Raw genomic sequence first — 15,229 nt, 5'->3', positions numbered from 1 at the left:
GTATTTATTACCAGTATTTGAATAACTGAATAAAAGTAAAATATACCAGGCTTCTTTCAAGATTATTGGTGACCACGTGTAAGTCACCGCCCCTGTCTCCACCTCAGTTTCCTTACTTGCAAAATAAAGGAGTTAGACTAGATGATCTCCAGGGTCCTATTCAGCTCTATGTCTATGATTCAGTTTCTGTTGCACTATCTGATACTGTTGTACAATATTTCAAATGCATACACAATTGGCATTTGATTTTGGAAAATCCTTCTTTAACAACACACAGAATAACAATTGTATTCATGTAAGATCACACAGTGATTTCAATTTTCATATAACATTTGTGGTCAAGTAAAGGCATCCTGTCCTTTGAATTAATTTGATATATTGAATGTTGAAACTTGCAAATGCGTTGAAGAAACCATTTTCTCCCTTGTAAAAGACCAATGACTTTCATAAAGGAGAATCACACTCAGTTGTGTTAAAATGTTTTTTCTGTTTATAGCGTGTTTAAAAAGTAAAAACTATCTTTTGCAAGCTTAGCAAATATCATCTAAAGATTTCCTTGCACCGTACTCTTTCTCTCTTTTCTTTTCTGCTAGCTGCGTGCTGTAGCATCGGGGGGTCCATATTTCAGTCCTTTCAAGTTCAGAGAGAATGGGTTTCAAGAATTTGGCATTTAGTTACCTCAGCATGGCACTGTCAAAATGGCTGATGGTCTGCTCTCCAGACTTTCTGCCTTTCAGTGGGCTTGTGCTCTCTGTTGAGTAATTATCACTGCTGAAGATGCCAAAGCCTAACCGGCTATTATAATAGGAAATTGTTTGCTAAGACTTAGAAGGGGAGTTGAAAACTGTCATCATACACAATCGCTCCATTTTCTGAGAACAAATAGAGTGTGCAATGGTTGTTTCATGTTTCTTAATTAGAAAATTTTTACTGAACATATCTCACTTTGGTTAATAAACTTTCTCATGGAAGTTATACAATTGTTTGGATAATCATCTTTCCTTTTCTACCTGGTCAAGGGAAATCCATTGTATAGCTCCCCTCTTTTTCTCAGTCAAGTCAGCATTGTTCTTTTGTGTCCTTTTGAACTGTTATTTTGTACTTAATCTGGGTAAATATTCCTTACTGAAATATTCTTCATGGTCTATACAAATACACATAGATATGTGTAGAATTTGGAGTCCTTTTGTCCCAAGGAAGAATTAGTATCTTTCTATTTAGACTTTGGAGCATATAAGTCCATCGTTTGTTGTTTCAAATTTTTCAGAGAAATGATCATTATTTTCAGTCTTCTAATCACAGCAACAGCTCCCTAACAATCTTTGGGAAGATAACCATTGAGGCTTTGTATTACACATATTATTTGTATATATCTACTTACATACATTATAATTTGGTTTGTAAAGGTTTAAGTTTTGATGGCAAATAGACCTCTACGACAGGATGACAGTGTAGATAGAAACACTTTACATTTCTCCAGAGTTTGTTAACCACAAAATATAAAACTTAAAAATACAGAAAGCTGGGTTATATCTAGCATGTGTTTACTGTTCAATGAAGCTGGGTCTTTTTTTGTAGTATTCTCTTACCAGATTTTGAATATACATAGTAAGAAAAGACCATAAATCTGTAACAAATACAATCTGACAATATATATCTTATGGAATTAAATATACATTATATTCAGTTAGATCTCAGAATAGTAGTTACAAGCAATACCTAATTTTAAAAATACAGTACTAGAGTTCTCTACCCTTGCTGCTAAGAAAGCAAAAGGTGACCTAAAATTGCCCCATTCTATTAATTAATGCATAATAAAATTCATGGAAACACCAAGAGTAAAAAGCCAATTGCTTCTACAACCTGAATACAGTATAAATATAGTAGAATAACTTGCTATTTTTTTTTCAGAAAAAAAGTTTTGCATTTGTTATAAACTGGAAGTCCAATTCAAACAACTCTGCAATATGTATATAGTATAGGGCATGAGGATGTTAATGTCGATGAGAAGGGTTTGTCTTAAGTGGCAAAATCCTTGAACTGATGCAGTTTGATCTATAGACTAATAAGGGGTGTGTTAATCTCTGGAAAAGCTTGAAGCCAAAGACTCACTCCATCCCTGACCCTAAGAAGGTATTTAAAAGCCACAGACTTTTTTTTTCTCCTTAGAGTGTAAAAGTCTGCAGATGGACCCAGCAGCATGTGGAGAAGCCTTCATTTTTACACATAGAGAACTCCCAGGGCTATCAATGGAAGGGCTGAACGTGTAAAGTGCACATGATTGGCAGGGGGTCAGGCCCAGAGAAAGAAGGTATATAGTTGCCTTGGTAAAGAATTGACACCACTTGCTCGTAGCTTCTTTCTTGACAGGCATGATTATTGGTGCTCTCTTTGACTTTCATCAGATGCTGTAACCCTGAAGCACAGCTCCAACTCTACATGATGGCCAGACCACCGGTCCAAGTGTTTTCCTCTCAATGACCTAAAAGGAAGAAAAAAGGCAAACCTGAATTAAGAGAAATGAGCCATTTCTCTCCTCCATTGACTAAAATATGCTCAGACTATCCACAAAGGCACAGTCATTGGGAATTTCATCATTCAGGCACGCAGTTTCTAGGTGTGAAACAGGCGTTGGAGATCTGTGAGAGAAATATTTTGAATGAACAATGGAATGAGAGAAAAGATGCTATGAATAGCACTAGGTTGGAAACCTGAAAATGTGGAACATTTAGACTTTCTGTTTTAACTCAACTTGATTCAAGAAATATTATTGAATGTCTCCTGTGAGTCAAGGAGCTGTGGGAGGAAGTACCGAGTCAGAAATGAAAAGTGTCCCTGACCCTCAAGGGAATGACAATACACTTAGAGATTAAGAATATAATGGGATAAAGAAATTTAGGAAAATCTGAGAAGGGAAAGGGCACCAGTGACTAGGGAGAATCAGAGAAGGCTTTCTTAGGTGATATAAAAGCTGAGCATTGTAGGAAGATATACATTCTAAGAGCTTTAGCTATGGAGAGTGTATATTCCAGGTAGGGTTTCATATGTAATCATTTCCCCTTATTTTTCTTTGTATGGGGAAGCTTTCATACTTGTTGGTGTTTGTTAAGTTCATAATAGTAAAAACAACATACTAGGGTGTTATCAGTACTTCAGCGTTAATTTTTTTCAACCAGCTTAAAGAAATAACAGAGCTTTTCAGAGGGGAGATAGTGAAGGGTTAAGGCTGAAGCACATCACAGCGATCAGGCAGAGCAAGTATTCCTAAACTGTCACCATGGAGTGGTTTTAGCAGCTTGAGTAGCTTTGAGGTCTAAATTTGGACCGTATTTGAAGGAATGGGGTTTCAATTCCAGGGGAGATGGAAGGGTGCTGCAGAGAAATTCCATGTATAGTACAACATCATCTAATCTTATGGGCAGATGAACAAGTCACATGTGCATGCTCTCAAGGTTTTTGCTGTCATGGATATATGATAGTCCATCTCCTTGCTCCATGTAAAGGCTGTCTCCCACAACTAGGATTCCCTCTCTCCTTAGTTCCTGCTCTTAGCATACCTTGTTTCCTTCAACATTCACTTCAATGGCCACCTTCCTCCAAAGTCTTCTCTGATCCCATTTCCCTCCCCATGCTAGTGTCTTCATTTCCTCTAATTAACCTTGCATTTATTTTGTATGCATTTTCAATATGCTGGCATAGTCACGTGTTACTTCTGTTGCTATAATATAAGCTACTTGAGGACAGGGGTTATCTCATCTTTCTCTTTGTATCCTTAGTGGCTACGAATATGCCTGGCACATAATAAGTGATTGACTGATGGAGAAATTTCATTTTTGAGGGATTTTATCCCCTGAATGTATTTGCATGATTCCACACCCATAAAAATCAACTACACAAGTCAAATCAAGTCAACCAGCATTTATTAAGCGCATTAAGGACAGGGCCTGGCACTGTGCTAACTTGCTGACACTTGAAATTCCACTAAAAATAGAAATGTAAAGAAGATTTAAAGATCTGAGTGGGTTGGAAACTCAATACAAGTCAACTGAGCAACATGAAGTGTGAAAAATGAATGAAATTGTATCTGAGTGGATTGTAAGCTCAATGCAAGTCAACTGAGAGACACAACAGTGAGAAAAGTCAATGAAATTTCAGGCTACATTAATATATAGATTTGTGATCTCTGTAATGAGGAGGAGTGATAACCTCCCAGAAGTTTTGGTCTAAGTTACAAAGAGGGTGAATGGAACAGTATGGAGTGCTTGAATTTGAAAGAAATGTGTGGGGTGGTCCAAAAAAGCCTGAGCTTAAAAGGGACACAGTCAGTGTTGAAGTATTTTATGGGCTACCACATGAAGTTAAATAGACATAATTGGCCCCAGTGAGAAATACTAGGAGCCATGGGTATAAGCTAAAACCAAACCAAACCAAAACAAAAGAGATTTCATTTTGATATAAGAGGGGGAAAACAGCTTTCTAACAATTTGGGCTAGCCAAGAAGTAGTCATTTTCCTCTTACTAGAGGTCTTCAAGGGGAGATTGGATGGTCACTGCTCAGGGATGTTATATAAGGGATTCCTATTTGAGGTATAGATTGGAGCAAATACCCCTGAGGTCTCTTCCAACTTAGACATTCTGAGGGTTTGTTTTTTTTTTTGGTTTTGGTTTTGTTGTTGGTTTTTTATACTCTGTGAAGAAGACAGAGATAATGCCACTGGGGGAATTTTCCTCTGGTTACTGATTCCAAAGGTATCTTGGATACATTGACGCTTAATTGGAATTTCCTTTGCAGAAGAGAATTTCAAAAAGCAGTGGATGGTCTTTCATGCCTTTGGCTTCCTAAATAAAACCACACTGACCTTCAAATAAGAGACTTTATGCCTACTTAAAGCCGTGCCTTTCCTGGAATTCATGAATCATTTGCGAATATCCACCTGTGATTGGTGTACAAATTAGAAGTACTTTCTAGTGATGCTTATCAATTGATGACAATGTGGTAAATGTGGCCTGGAAGGAGATGGGGCTTGACTTCAGTACTGGTGTTAATCATAGTCCTCTGAGAATTATTTCCATTAAATATTAAGAATCTAATTATGGATGATTGCCATAGAGTTAAACCATGTTAAACTTATAACCAAGTAGTTGCCAGCCTCAGATGGAAAAAAAAAAGCTGATGCTATCCTGAGTGATTGATGATGCTAATTCTGGCATTGGCATTTGTATGCTATTGTGGCTGAGAGGATACAGCAGTGGCTCCTATCTTCTGCCCCACAGTATGGGCTCTGCTGAGGTTTCTGACTGTCGCTGCTGGATTGAAGAACTTAATGCCGTTTGCAATTCAGTATTTTCTCATAATTGGCTCGACTTACCAAGTGCAACCTCACCGACACCTGCCTTCATTCCCCATAAGACTCCAGCTAGGCCAAATATTTGGAGTTAGGAAAGACATCTAGATATGCATAAGGTGCATTATTAAACTAAAGGAAAGGAAACTTGACTGTGTGTTTCTGTGTGTTTCCTTCTTACAGTATTGCTAGTGGATAGGAAGAGCATGAGAGAATATAAAAAAAGCTGATGTTTGGGGAGTAATGGTTGGGAAGTAAGAGAGAGGCAGCAGACAGAAGGAAAAGAAAAAGGACCAGCTCCTGAAGCCATTTAGTCTAACACTATTACTGTAGAGTTGGGGAAACTGAGGCCCAGGGAGGATATGTGATTTGAGCAAAGGTCCACAGGTTAGTAAGCATAAGAGGCAAGATTTGAACCTGAGGCTACCATGCCTTCCACTGTACTATACTGTAAGATAAATAGGGAAGAAAAGGGGCACAGGTGGAAAGTGCTAGCTGACAATCTGGCAGTCCAACACTACGTCATTATGGAGCAGTGTTATGTATAGAGAAGCGGATTATGAGGGTGGCCAGGAGATTGCCCAGATCAATTAGAGAAGCTTAGGCTAGGAGCAGGGTAATCAAAGCAGCTAGGAAGGGTGTCTCTGGAAGCCAGAATAACTAGGTTGTTAGGCTATAGAACGTCGGACGTGGCAGGGGTGGCTGGGAAGTGCATCAAGCGCATTAAGTCCTTAGGTTTTGGAAGGCTGCAATGAAGAAGAGAGACAAGACTATATGCTTCAGAGGGTATTCCTGGGGCAATGGGTCGATATAAAAAAAAAACAACTTCCTAATAATTAGAGACATATAAAAAATAGGGAGGCGATACTCTCCCCTATCCATGAAGATTTTCAAAGATAGATATCATGATCATTTTTAGGTATAGTTCTAATTTATTTTGTATTTATATACCCATTTCATCCCTATCTGTCTACTCTCCCCCTCCCTAGAACATAAACTCCTTCATGGTAGGAAATGTTTGTGTTTGTTTATACTGAGCCCCAGCACAAAGCCTTATAAATTGTAGATGATTGATAAATAATACTTGTTGGATTGAATTGGATTAATGAAAATATAAAAGGTAGTTTCTATTAGAACAGAGGTATTTGGGGCCCTCTCTGCTCAACTGAGCCTCAGAAATTATAGTATAGGCTGGAAGGGGCCTCAGAGACCACGTAGGAGAAATTGAGTGTAACTATGAACCTAAATGAATCTATCTTGGTTTGAAATTATTGCAGCAATTCTGTACAGTGTACCTGAAGAAACATCTTGTACCTTTTATCCTTTTTCTTTGCTGCAGTTAATTGTCTGTACCATGTGTAACAAGCCCTGGCAAAGGGCTGGCTGGCCACAAAGCACTCTGCAATTTGTAGCTTTTTCAAGTTCGGAAAATCATCCCTCTAAAATGGTAGAGGATGGGCATGGGGAGTGGAGTTTTTCATGCATGGCTCTAGTGGGTGGTGTGAAAACTTTAGATGAGAATAAGAAGAGAAGGGAAAGGTGGGGGTCCTCTCAGGTCCACAGGGGCCTGTAATATCTGCAGTTCCCTTCAGAAAGACATGAGAGATGATCTCCATCTCATTGGACAAGCTGAGAGATGCATAAGACTGAGTGTGTTTTATTGCACACATTTGCTCACTCAGCAGCGGGCACAGAAACAAAGCTAAGGAGAGAGGAATGCTGGACAGGCCCTACCCCGTTCTACCTTCCTTCTTTTTATGGTTTTATTAAATGTATCCTGGCAAAGAACATGATTGCTGGATTTAATATTATCTCTCATCCACACTGTGGTCTACACCGTCCTTGGGTTGCCAGATGCCCCTTTGTTTGCAGCATGGGGGTGCAACGGGACCAAACCCCCACGAGCTGGGAGTTCATCACCATCCTGTCGTCAGATGCCTATGTTCTCGACTTGGGGACATAAGCGTGAGTCATTCATAACTAGTGTTCTATGTGCAGAATTACTATGAACTAGGTCATAAATCTACCTTATAGTAGATATTTTACCGTATTGTGGAAAGAAATTAGTTCTATAACACATGTGTCATGAGTGGCCCAAGTTATATATGTATCAGGCCAAGTTAATATATGTTTTAGACCAAGTTACATGTGTGTCAGGCTAAATTATGTCTGTATCAGGCCAAGTTATGTATGTATCAAGCCAAATTACATCTGTATCTGCCCATGTCACATATGTATCACCTATATTCTATTTGTTCAGATGTCTTGTTGCGGCTAATTGTCTTTACCACATATGATTTGCATCTTTATAACTGTAAAGTTTCTTAACTGTAAGGTTGTTTTTCTGTACTCCCACATATTCCTATACCTTGTTAATGCCTCCAGTCTGAATAGATTAAAAACATTATTTCTGACTTTGTTCTTTTTCTGTAAAAAGAAAAGCCCTGTAGAAAAGAAAAGAGTTTGTATTGTTTGTATTTTTATCATGTCTCTCTGTAGAATCTCTCTTGCACTGCAAGTTAAAATTCTATTAATCAGTGCCCATTTCAGAGATTTTCTTTCTGATACCACAACATAGTCCAAGCCCTCATCTAGCACATGAGTACACCGAACCCCGGATAGGTCAGGTAATTTGCCAAAGAGCACGCACGCAGTAAGCAGCAGAGGTAGTAGGATTTGACTCCACTGACTCCAGATCCAGTGTTCTCTCCACTCTACGAGAGGAAGGGGGGAACCGTCGACCTCCAGGCCACATGTGGACTTCTAGGTCCTCGGGTGTGGCCTTTTGACCAAATCCAAGTTTTACAGAACAAATCCTTTTATTAAGGGACTTTGTTCTGTGAAGTTTGGATTCAGTCAAAGGGCTGCAGTTGAGGATCTAGAGGGCCAAGTGTAGCATTAAGGCCATAGGAAGGAGTGCTCTCCTGCCTCTGCTCATGTGTTACCTGTACCTGATCATGCTCCCTACCTTTGTCTATTCAGTGTCTTCCTGCCCTTGAAATTTCAGCTTATTTGCCACATCCTTCATGAAGTCTGTCCTGAAGTCATTGGTCAATAGAGACATCCCCATTTGTCTCTATTCACACAACACATTTTTTTTGTAACCTAAAGCATTTATGTGATGTTGGGCATTATAGTTACTTGCATTTGTTCTTTTACAATCACTAGACTGTAAGTTCTGTGAGGGCAGGTTCTGTGCATCTTATCTATTTTTTTTTATTTCCCCCAGCTGTTAGCATGATGCTTCATATACCAAAAGATCAAAATCCTGCCCTGTCCCAAGTACAGCCTAAGACATAAGGCAGATTAAAAAGAAATTTAGAAATGTTTCACAAAATAAAAATACCAAACAACATAGATAATGTCAATTTATTGTTTTCTAAGTCAATATACTTCCCACAGGGATCTGTTTCTATTTCTGTTGGATACCACTGCTCTAGAATTCTCTGAAATTAAATCTCCATTTCTGGAAGTAAGGGGCAGGGGAGGAGAAGGTTATTGATTTTTTTCCTTGAAGAAATAAATATGAAAGTATGTTGTGTAGTCAGTCTCTGGGGAATATTTGTTTCCACCCACATGCTGCATTATAAGTTATTCTTTGACTTAAACACCCACAGATAAGGTTAAAATAGACATGGTTACATACTCAGAGTGTAGAAACTGCAGTCCACTTAAAAGAGAATCAACTCAAATCTAATGTGCATTTTGTAGATTGGCTTCTATTTTCTGTAAGATTGATCCCACTGAAAACAAAAATGTTAAAGACTTTCCCCAAAGCAATAAGGCAATGATGAGGTCAAATCTCTTTCTCAGAAGCAACAACCATCTGAGTTAGCAAGTGGAACAAATCCCATTTAAACCTTAAAAATCCAATTAATTAAACATTAAATTAATAAGTGCCACCAAAAATTTGTTTGACTAGATGCCGCATCACACCCACAAATGTTTCTTGTTTTATTCTTTTTTTTGTCTGGATCTCATGAAATGATCAGGTTGTCAAATCATAATCATAGATTTCAAGCTGGAAGGGATATTAGAGGTCATGTAGCCCAGCCTCCTCATTTTACATGAGAGGAAGCTGAGGTCAGAAGGGGTTAAGTACATTGCCCAAGCTCACACAGGTAGTGATGGAGATCAGATTTGACCCCAAGTACTCAGAATCCAAAGCCAGTGAGTGATCTTGAGGAATTTAGAGAGACCACCATCCACAGATCAAACAACCAATAAGCATTTATTAAGCAAAATTGTAGGTGTTGGGCATACAAGGATAAAAAATGAAATATAAAACTACCTCCCCAATGAAACTTATATCCTATGTCACACACTCTGTTTTGTCAGGGAAAAACATACATTCCCAATCTTGTTCAACTGTACCTATATCATAGAGGCAGTGCCTTAGAATGAGGAAGACCCGAGTTCAAGTTCTGCTCCTATCATATATTAGCTGTGTGACCCTTGACAAGCCACGATGTTTCATTGTTCCAAACAACTCTCTAAGACCATAGATTACTAAGGAGTTAATGAATGACATTTCTGGAAGGAGCTTCAATATCAGGAGTTCTCAATGCCCATGAAATCAGTTTCATAGGTGATTCTCCCTTCTACCCCCAAAAATCCATAAAGAACACAAGAAAATTATATATACTTTACAAATATCTTATTTAAAAAATTAGGATAAAGCAATGGTATAACAATAGGATGTGAGAGCATTTAACATTTAAATGGATTAACAATAAGGGAACAGAATTGGAATTAAGAGTACAATGCAACAAATATTGTTAGGGCTAAACTAGGCACTTCTAGATACCCATAAATGATTATAATTGTTGCATTTTGTATGAGGCATGGACCTTCCCAAATCTTTAGAGTAAAAACATTAGGATCCCTTCTGGTAATTCAAATGCGTAATTTACTCTGGGCTGTTTTTGGAAGGTGGGGAAAAATTAAATTCCTTTATGTTTATAGAATGCCTAATTACTGCAAATAACTTTTAAAAATTATTAGCTAGAAGATCATCATCAAAAATAAACTTTCCCTACAAAAAGAATGCCCAGAAATCAGGACGTTAAACAAAACTGTGAATCTGTTGCATACAGTGTGTTTCTCTTAATATACGTTGATCTAAATGTGATAGACTAACATTGCCCTGCTTATCCATGTCCTCCTCTGAACTCCCTTCTGGACTCCTCTGTGTATTTCTAAATAGTTAATTGATCCTCTTTTTTTCTCATCTGCATTTTCATTCAAAAAAAATTAACATTTTTATTTAAAGTTTTGAGTTCCAAAATCTATCTCTCCTTTCCTTCCCTCCCTCTGCCCTCCTTGAGATGGTAGGTAGATATAGGTTACACATGTGCAATCATGTAAAGCATTTCCCTATTAGTCATTTTGTAAAAGAATACTCAAAAGAAAAAATGAAAGAAAGTAAAAAATAGCATGCTTCAATCTGTATTCAATCAATATCAGTTCTTTCTCTGGAGGGGGATAGTATGCTTCATCATTAGTCCTTTAAGATTGCCTTGGATCATTGTACTGCTGAGAGTAGCTAAGTAATTCATAGTTCTTCATCATACAATATTGCTGTTACTGTGTACAACGTTCTCCTGTCTGTTCACTTTGTATCAGTTCATGTAAGTCTTTCCAGGTTTTTCTGAAATCATCCTGCTTGTCATTTCTTATAGCACAATAATATTTATTGCAATCATATACCACAACTTATTCAGCCATTTCCCAACTGATGAGGATCCCCTCACTTTCCAATTCTTAGCTACCACAGAAAGAACTGCTGTAAATATTTTTGTACAAATAGAACCTTTCCCATTTTTTTGGATGTCTTTGTGATAAAGACCTAGTAGTGGTATTGCTGGATCAGTTTGGTTGCCCTTTGGGCATAATTCCAAATTGCTCTCCAGAATATTTGGATCAGTTCACAACTCCACCAACAGCACGTTAGTGTTCTAGTTTTCACACATCCCTTCCAACACTCAACATTTTCCTTATTTATCATATTAAACACTCTGATAGATGTGAGGTGGTTACTCGGATTTGTTTTAATTTGCATTTCTCTGATCAATAGTGACTTAGAGCATTTTTTTCATATGACTATAGATAGCTTTGATTCCTTTGTCTGAAAACAGCCCGCTCATATCCTTTGACCATTTATTAATTGGAGAATAACTTGTATTTTTATAAATTTGACTCAATTCTTTATATATTTGAGAAATGAGCCCTTTGTCAGAGACACTAGTCGCAAATCCTCTCCAGTTTTATGTATTCCTTATAATTTTTGGTAGCATTGGTTTTGTTGGTGCAAAATACTTTTAAATTTTATATATAAAAATTATCTATTTCACATTTTGAATGCTCTCTATATCTTCTTTGGTCCTAAATTCTTCCCTTATCCATAAATCTGATGAACTATTCCATATACTCTCTTAATTTGCTAATGGTATCATCTTTTATGTGTAAATCATAAACCCATTTTGACCTCATTTTGGCATATGGTGTGAGATGTTGGTCTATACTTAGTTTCTGCCATACTGTTTTACAGTTTTCCCAGTGGTTTTTGAATTTTTGTCCTAAAAGCTTGGATCTTTGGGTTTACCATAAACTACATTATTATAGTCATTTATTATGATGTAATTTGTTCCTAATATCTTCCCCTGATCCACCACTCTATTTCTTAGCCACCACTCTATTTCAAATTGTTTTGGTAATTACTGCTTTTTAATACAGTTTGAGATCTGGTATAGCTAGACTACCTTCTTTCTCATTTTTTCCCCATTGATTCCCTTGATATCCTTGAACTTTTCTTCTTCCACATGAATTTTGTTATTATTTTTTTTGCCTCTACAAAATACTTTTTCGATAATTTGATTGGCATGGCACTGAATAAGTAAATTAGTGTAGGCAGAACTGTCATTTTTATTATATTGGTTCACCCATGAGCAATTAATATTTTCCAGTTGTTTAGATCTGACTTTATTTGTGTGAAAAGTGTTTTAGAGTTATGTTCTTCAGTTCCTGGGCTTCTCTTGGAAGGTAGATTCCCAGATATTTTACACCATCTACAGTTATTTTAAATGGAATTTCTCTTTCTATCTCTTGCTGCTGGACTTTGTTGGTAATATATAGAATGTTGATGATTTATGTGAGTTTATTTTGTATCCTGTAACTTTGCTAAAGTTATTAGTAATTTCAAGTAGCTTTTAGTTGATTCTCTAGGATGTTCTAAGTGTAACACCATATCATCTGTGAAGAGTGATAGTTTTGTTTCCTCATGACCTATTCTAATTCCTTTAATTTCTTTTTCTTCTCTAGCTAACATTTCCAGTAAAATATTAAATATTAGAGGTGATAATGGGCATCCTTGCTAGACCCCTGATTGTATTGTGAAGGCTTCTAACTTATTCCCATTACAGATAATGCTTGATGACGGTTTTAGATAAATATTACTTATGTTAAGGTAAGCTCCATTTATTCCTATACTTTCTAGTGTTTTAATAGAAATGGGTGCTGTATTTTGTCAGAGGTGTTTTCTGCATCTATTGAGATAATCATATGATTTCTGTTGGTTTTGTTTTTGATATGGTCAATTATGCCAATAGTTTTCCTAATATTGAACCAGTCCCACATTCCTGGTATAAATCCCACCTGGTCATAATGTATGATCCTTGTGATATATTGCTGTAATCTCTTTGCTAGTATTTTATTTAAAATTTTTGCATCAATATTCATTAGGGAAATTTGTCTATAATTTTCTTTCTCCATTTTGGGTCTTCCTAGTTTGGGTATCAGCATCATATTTGTGTTATAAAAGGAATTTGGTAGGATTCCTTCTTTGGGTATTTTTCCTTTTTTTCCCTTTTTTTTCTTTCTTTTTTTTGTTTTCAACATTTACTTCCACAAGATTTTGAGTTCCAAATTTTCACCCCATCTCACCCCTCCCCCTACCCCAAGATGGCATGCATTCTAAATACTCCTTCACCTAGTCTGCCTTCCCTTCTATCTCTCCCCCCCTTCTCTTATCCCCTTCCCCTTCAATTTTCCTGTAGGGCAGGAAGGATTTCTGTACCCCATTTCCTATATTTCTTATTTCCCAGTTGCATGTGAAAACATTTTTTTTAAACATGTGTTTTTAAAACTTTGGGTTCCAAATTTTCTCCCTTCCTCCCTCCCTACCCACCTTCATTGATAAGGCAAGCAATTAAATATAGGTTATATATGTGCAGTTATGCAAAACACTTCCATAGTAGACATGCTGTGAAAAACTAACTCTATTTCCCTTAATCCTATCCCGCCCACTCATTTATTCTATTCTTTCTTTTGACCCTGTCCCTCCTCAGAAGTATTTGCTTCTGACTACTCCCTTTCCCAATCTGCCCTCCTTTCTATCATTCCCCTACTCTCTTGTCCCCTTCCACCTTATTTTCCTGTAGCGTAAGACAGATTTCCACACCCAATTGAGTGTGTATGTTATTCCCTCCTTAAGTCAAATCCTTATGAGAATAAGATTCACTCATTCCCTCTCACCTTCCCCCATTTCCCCTCCACTGTAAGAGCCTTTTCTTTTCTGTTTTTTTTTGTGGGATAATTTACCCCATTTTACCTCTCCCTTTCTCCTTCTCTTCATATATTCCTCTCTCACCCCTTAATTTTATTCTCCAGATATGACTCCTTCATTTTCAACTCACCCTGTGCCCTCTATCTATCTATCTATCTATATCTATATCTATATCTATATATATGTACATATAATTTTTCCCCTCCAACTACCCTAATACTGACAAAGGTCTCATGAGTTACAAATATCATCTTTGCACGCAGAAGTGTAAACCTTAATAAGACTCTTATGATTTTCTCTTTCCTGTTTACCTCTTTATGTTCCACTCGAGTCTCGTATTTGAAAATCAAATTTTCTATTCAACTCTAGTCTTTTCATCAAGAATGCTTGAAAGTCCTCTATTTCACTGAATGACCATTTTTCCCCTGCAGGATTATACTCAGTTTTGCTGGGTAAGTGATTCTTGGTTGTAATCCTATCTCCTTTGCTCTCCAGAATATTATATTCCATGCCCTGCGGTCCCTTAATGTAGAAGCAGCTAAATCTTGTGTTATCCTGATTGTGTTTCCACAATACTTGAATTGTTTCTTTCTGGCTGCTTGCAATATTTTCTCCTTGACCTGGGAACTCTGGAATTTGGCTACAATATTCCTAGAAGTTTTCCTTTGGGGATCTCTTTCAGGAGGAGATTGGTGGATTCTTTCAATTTCTATTTTGCCCTCTGGTTCTAAAATATCAGGACGGTTTTCCTGGATAATTTCTTGAAAGATGACGTCTAGGCTCTTTTTCTGATCATGGCTTTCAGATAGTCCAATAATTTTTAAATTCTCTCTCCTGGATCTATTTTCCAGGTCAGTTGTTTTTCCAATGAGATATTTCACATTGTTTTCTAATTTTTCATTCTTTTGGATTTGTTTTACGGTGTCTTGATTTCTCATAAAGTCACTATCTTCCAATCGCTCTATTCTAATTTTTAAGGAAGTATTTTCTTCAGTAATCTTTTGAACTTCCTTTTCCATTTGGCCAATTTTGCTTTTTAGGGCATTCTTCTCCTCATTGGCTTTTTGGATCTTTTTTGCCATTTGGATTAGGCTATTTTTTAAGGTGTTATTTTCTTCAGTATTTTTTTGGGTCTCCTTTAGCAAGCTGTTGACTTGTTTTTCATGATTTTCTTGCATAACTCTCAGTTTTTCCTCTACTTCTCTTACTTGCTTCTCAAAATCCCTTTTGAGCTCTTCCAAGGCCTGGGACCGATTCATATTTTTCTTGGAGGCTTTGGATGTAGGAGCTTTGACTTTGTTGTCTTCTTCTGGTTGTATGT

General features: G+C 37.1%; 1 protein-coding gene across 1 annotated transcript in view; it reads right to left on the bottom strand.

The window, feature by feature from the left end:
• Positions 1–1,603: 1,603 nt before the first annotated feature.
• Positions 1,604–15,229, bottom strand: part of LIN7A (lin-7 homolog A, crumbs cell polarity complex component) — a 184,902-nt gene continuing 171,276 nt past the window's right edge. The window contains exon 6 of the mRNA XM_027842537.1: positions 1,604–2,482. The gene's annotated coding sequence lies outside the window, so the exon portion shown is untranslated. The remainder of the gene's footprint in view (positions 2,483–15,229) is intronic.

Source organism: Vombatus ursinus, unplaced genomic scaffold, assembly GCF_900497805.2.
Source record: "Vombatus ursinus unplaced genomic scaffold, bare-nosed wombat genome assembly UNPS02014874.1, whole genome shotgun sequence".
Classification (NCBI taxonomy): domain Eukaryota; kingdom Metazoa; phylum Chordata; class Mammalia; order Diprotodontia; family Vombatidae; genus Vombatus; species Vombatus ursinus.
Note: the sequence above shows the minus strand (reverse complement) of the source record. Positions and strands in the feature narration are given on the sequence as shown.